Source organism: Mustelus asterias, chromosome 19 (assembly GCF_964213995.1).
Source record: "Mustelus asterias chromosome 19, sMusAst1.hap1.1, whole genome shotgun sequence".
Classification (NCBI taxonomy): Eukaryota; Metazoa; Chordata; class Chondrichthyes; order Carcharhiniformes; family Triakidae; genus Mustelus; species Mustelus asterias.
Genome location: NC_135819.1, coordinates 30,580,904 through 30,587,016, shown reverse-complemented (window position 1 = coordinate 30,587,016; position 6,113 = coordinate 30,580,904). Strand labels below are relative to the sequence as shown.

Below are 6,113 nucleotides of genomic sequence, written 5' to 3'. Positions count from 1 at the left end.
AACGCTTACCGAATATCAGAGGCCGAATGCCCGTGACCGTCACGACTGTCCTGTCTGGAGACAATACACATCTCTTTAGCCTGTCTTGATGCTCTCTCCACTCACATTGTTTGTATCTTAAAGACTTGATTAGCTGTAAGTATTCGCAGTCCAACCATTATTCTGTAAATTGAGTTTGTGTCTTTATATGCCCTGTTTGTGAACAGAATTCCCACTCACCTGAGGAAGGGGCTTAAGGCTCCGAAAGCTTGTGTGACTTTTGCTACCAAATAAACCTGTTGGACTTTAACCTGGTGTTGTTAAACTTCTTACTGTGTTTACCCCAGTCCAACGCCGGCATCTCCACATCATACTGACAGCAATGCAGAGTCTAGTAACCATCCTCCCTGCTCTGTTTATAGTTCTTAATAAAGCTCTAACGTTTCTGAGACTGGAGCCTTGAATCTGCTAATAAATAAGACAAGATATTAACTCGAATCTTTCATCTCTTTCCTCTTCTGTTCCTCTGCAACTCTGTCAACATTTTGTCTATATTTAAACTATTTTGGCTGATGAATTGCATCATCTCATGCTTTTCTGTTTAATTTTTTCTGGTACATTCCTGTGCAATTTAATCTCTAAATTCTTCTAGTTTGGATCATTTTTAAACACAAAGTTTGTAGTGGGGATTGAAGCAGGGACTTTCTCCTGTGAAGTTGCTGTGATGAGTGCCCTAGGGAAATGAGTGTGAATCCCCCAGCCCCGGACACAGGGGAACTGACCATCCATCTCTAGCTCTAATTCCCAGACAGAAAATGCTGCCAATAATCAGCAAGAAGAAGTCTCACAACACCAGGTCAAAGTCCAACAGGTTTATTTGGTAGCAAAAGCCACTAGCTTTCGGAGCGCTGCTCCTTAAATTTAATTGAGTTTTTTGAAGGGGTAACCAAGAAGGTAGATGAGGGCAGTGCAGTTCATGTTATCTACATGGACTTTAGCAAGGCCTTTGACAAGGTACCACTGGTAGGTTGTTGCATAAAGTTAAATCTCACGGGATCCAGTGTGAGGTATCTAAATGGATACAAAATTAGCTTCTTGACAGAAGCCAGAGGGTGGTTGTCGAGAGTTGTTTTTCAAACTGGAGGCCTGTGACCAGCGGTGTGCCTCAGGGATCAGTGCTGAGCCCACTGTTATTTCTCATTTATATTAATGATTTGGATGAGAATATAGGAGGCATGGTTAGTAAGTTTGCAGATGACACCAAGATTGGTGGCATAGTGGACAGTGAAGAAAGTTATCTCCGATTGCAACGGGATCTTGCTCAATTGGGCCAGTGGGCTGACGAATGGCAGATGGAGTTTAATTTAGACAAATGCGAGGTGATGCATTTTGGTAGATTGAACCAGGGCAGGACTTACTCTGTTAATGGTAGGGCGTTGGGGAGAGTTACAGAACAAAGAGATCTCGGGGTACATGTTCATAGCCCCTTGAAAGTGGCGTCACAGGTGGACAGACTGGTGAAGAAGGCATTCAACATGCTTGGTTTCATCAGTCAGAACATTGAATACAGGAGTTGGGATGTCTTGTTGAAGTTGTACAAGACATTGGTAAGGCCACACTTGGAATACTGAGTGCAATTCTGGTCACCCTATTATAGAAAGGATATTATTAAACTAGAAAGAGTGCAGAAAAGATTTACTAGGATGCTACCGGAACTGAAGGATTGAGTTATAAGGAGAGGCTGAATAGACTGGGACTTTTTTCTCTGGAGTGTAGTAGGCCGAGGGGTGATCTTATAGAGGTCTATAAAATAATGAGGGGCACAAACAAGGTAGATAGTCAATATCTTTTCCCAAAGGTAGGGGAGTCTAAAACTAGAGGGCATAGGTTTAAGGTGAGAGGGGAGAGATGCAAAAGTGTCCAGAGGGACAATTTTTTCACACAGAGGGTGGTGAGTGTCTGGGACAAGCTGCCAGAGGTAGTAGTAGAGGTGGGTACAATTTTATCTTTTATAAAGCATTTAGATAGTTACATGGGTACGATGGGTATAGAGGGATATGGGCCAAATGTGGGCAATTGGGATTAGCTTAGGGGTTTTAAAAAGAAGGGGTGGCATGGACAAGTTGGGCCGAAGGGCCTGTTTCCATGCTGTAAACCTCTATGACTCCTTCATCAGGTAAGTGGGAGTTCTGTTCACAAACAGGGCATATAAAGACACAAACTCAATTTACAAAATAATGGTTGGAATGCGGGTCTTTACAGGTAATCAAGTCTTAAAGGTACAGACAATGTGAGTGGAGAGAGCGTTAAGCACAGGTTAAAGAGATGTGGATTGTCTCCAGACAGGACAGTTAGTGAGATTTTGCAAGCCCAGCCCAGTGGGGGTTACAGATAGTGTGCAAACACCACATCCTGGAAACCAAGATAGAATCCATAACTTGCGCTCAGGACGCAGACAGTGACCTGCTGTCCAATCGGTAAGTGCGTGGAATGGAGGCTCGGAGGAAGGGATGGATCCGGCGTTGGGGGGGGGGGGGGGGGGGGGGGGGTGGGGAGGGAGAGGAGGAGGCTTCGTAAATCGTATTCCTGCAAAAAGAACTTTCTGGTGCCTTGTTTACATTGACTGGAGCCGCAGTTTTTTCCTAGTCACAGACTCGAGTTAACCCACTGGGATTCCAGCGGTAGGGCGCAGGCGCGGTAGCCAGGTTTGTGAAGGGCAATGTGCAGAGCGGCACACGTGTGGTCGCCATCTTTAATGGGGGCATTGACACAATGGGAACAAGTTCCATAGAATCTCCACAAGCAGGAGGAGGTCATTCAGCCCATCTAGTCTGCACTGACTCTCCGAATGAACATCTTAGGCAGGCCCAACCTGTGTTGTGTTCACCCCCATCCCCAAGGGAACAAGACTTGCTGTGAATAAGCACACCAGCAGCAGGGTTTTGGATGACCTCAAGATTACAGAGAGGTTGAATGTGGGATGCTGGCTGGGAGTGCGTTAGGGTAGTTAAATCTGGAGGTAAAAAAGGAATGGATGAGGATTTCAGCAGCAGATGAACTGAGATAGGGGTGGCCGGGTGATGTTACTCAGGTGGAAATAGGCAGTCTTGGTAATGATGTGAATATATCATTGGAAGCTCATCTTGTGACTAATGTGATACCAAAGTTTTGAACAGCCTGATTCAGCCTCAGACAGTTGTCAGAGAGAGGGATGATGTTGAGTCCAGGGAGTGGAGTTTGTATCGGGGACTAATGATAATAGCTTCAGTCTTCCCACTATTTAAATGGATGGAATTTCTGCTGATGCAGTACTGGATGGCTGACAAGGCAGGACAGTTTGTGATTTTGAGAGAAAGTTGAATGTGAGGATGTTCACATACATCTGCTGCCCTGGTGCTTCAAGGTGATGGAGATTGAAGGTTTGCAGATATTGTTAAAGTCCTACTTGCATTTTAGATACATGAAATATGTTTCCATCTCCTGCCACTGCTAGCTCTCTATGTCTGTCTTTTTCTCTTGCTCTCATTGATGGCAAAGCCATAGGTTCAGACTGGGTCCCTTCCCTGAGGAACATAGCTGTGGAGCTACCAATGGTGGAGATTTAAAATCCTGAAAGTTCAAAAGACCAGACTGAGAGCACTGCAGATTTCTCAGAGGCTTGTGTGACTGGGGATTATAGCGATTGTGGTTCAGCCTCAGACAGTTCCCAAGGAGAGGGATGGACTCGGTAGTTAGGGAATGGAATTTGTAGTGGTGACTGAAGACAATGGTTTTAGTTAAATTGGAGAAAATCTCTGTTCATCCAGTACTGGGGTGTGGGAGAAGCAGTTTGATAATGTAGCAACAGTGGAGGGATGAGGGTGAAGATGTCGATGTCTTTCATGCTACCCAAGACCAATCTTCGATATAAAACTTAATTTGCATGCGCTGTACTGATGTTCCCCAACTGGTAAGGGCCGCTTCTCACCATCACACTTTGGGTAGTGCCAGGCAATGGTGTGGAGTTTTCCCGGTTTACCACATCGCGAACATTTGGTCCAAATTGTATTGATGCACTGCAGTCAGATGCTTATTAAATGAGCCAATCGTCGGGAGGAGGGTGTCGCAGGCCTTGTAGAACAATGCATCAATGGGGTAATGGATGGTCACTTCCTCACATCCGTCTGTCTTGAGATGGCTCGATAACCACTCCTTCAATGAAGGCTACCGCAGCATCTGTACTGCCATCTTCTTCAATTTCGGCGTTGTTTGCCATAGTTCCCTTTTTCAGAGTTCGATATTGTAGAAGGTACGCGTTGCTATTTGTACATCTTCCGATGGATGGGCCGTCCATTCAGGCTCTTCTACAGTAAGTTCTTCATCTTCCACTACAATGGAGGCAGACTCTTGCGGCCTGGTACCTGAGTTCACCTCCCACTAGGGCAGGTAGCATAGCTTGGGTCCCAAGATCTCTTCAGTTTGCATGGAGGTCGATCTTGTAACTCGCTCCATAGAACTAGAACCATTGTAACATTGAGTCTTGCGTTTTTCACAGTGCGCTGTTACAGGCTCATCTGCGGGGTGGTTGTTTCTCCGCGACGCTTCCCATTCGGACTCCTCCATTAAAGGCGGATAATTCATTACTTTTTTTTTTGAGGGTGATACTGTCTCACGACAAGTATCTGATCTCCGCAGATCAATGGCTGTCACATGCTTTTTTGAAGTAGTTTAGTCTCTTGGTAGCCATCTACCAAGGTTACCAACGGGGAGGCACGACTGTCGCTGTGGTCGCCAAAAGCATGCCAAAACGCCCACAGAAGTAACTACCCAGAGTTGATTCTCCAGTGAGATCCATCCAAGAAAGTCAGTTACTCCCTACTCACAGCAAGTCGTATTTACCCATCACCCCTGTGCTCGCTGACTCACAAAAATTCCTGGTTAAGAAGAATCAAAACTTTAAAACTCTTATCCGTGTTTTCCTCGGTGGTTGTGACCATCCTTATCTTTGTAAATTCCTCCAGTTAAAGACCCTCTGAGATCTCATCTAATTCCAGCCTCTTGAACATTCCTGATTTTAATCATCCCACCATTGGTGACCGTTCTTTCATTTGCCTGGGCCACAACCTCTGGATTTTTTCGTTAAACATCTCCACCTACTTTCCTCCTTCCTCCTCTTTGACCAAACTTCCGGTCACCTGTCCCGATATCTCCTGATGTAGCTCAATGTCAAATCAAACTTTGTCACATTTATATTAAATGATTTGGAAAGTTTTACAATGTTAAAGTCACAATGTGAATACAGATTATAGTCACTGCCTTGGACATAGAGGGTTGTTCTGCCTCGTCAATCAGACATTCTAACTCAGTGTGAAGCAGTTTAATGGACAAGTTGTTCCCACATTGCCCCCTGCAAAGATGGTTAGGACGCATGCGCTCGTCAACATATTGCCCCCAATAAAGATGGCGGCGCTCAACTCGGGTCTAAAACTGGGAGAAATGTAAGGCCGTGCTCGATGGAAAAGGGGAGAACTGACAACCGGGAAATTCTTTTTCGGGGTTTGCGGTTTATGAACATCGCTTCTCGGCCTTTTGGCTAAGATCAAGTGTGGTATCAACATGCTGATTTTGGTTGAAGTCATTAGGTTACATTTTAGCTTCATGTGAAGCTATTTTTAAAAACGGCATCTCGGCCTTTTGGCTATGATGCAAATGAGATCAAGCCTTGGAAGAGGAACTATGCCTACTCCAATCAGCTTGGCTCATGTAGATCAAGCCCAAGATAGGAGGTAAGAGCCCCGTCTTGTCAGCTTGGATCAGGAATGTCTCAACTTGTTGAGACTCTGAATTGGACTTGATTTGATTGAATTGGAATAAAACAAAAAAAAAAGAAGCCTCTGCGCCCACCCACCCACCGGATCCCCACTGCCCCCTCAGCCTGGCCTTTATCTCCGTTGCAATTACTGACTGCGCATGCTCCACTCCTAGCTCCGCCTCTCATTCACTCCAATTGGTTGGAGGACCAGCTGCTCCTGCTCGGTCCTCCAGTCCCGCCTCCTCTCCTCCTATTGGTCTGCTGTCAATCAGCCGGGCATTGTGATGTTTCAGTTGGTGGACGGGGCCACAGCCTCAAACTGACTTGCTGATTATTGGCAGCA

At 45.6% G+C, this 6,113-nt stretch overlaps 1 pseudogene; it reads left to right on the top strand.

Moving 5' to 3' along the window:
• Positions 1-5,531: 5,531 nt before the first annotated feature.
• Positions 5,532-5,697, top strand: LOC144508144 (U2 spliceosomal RNA; annotated as a pseudogene).
• Positions 5,698-6,113: the final 416 nt, after the last annotated feature.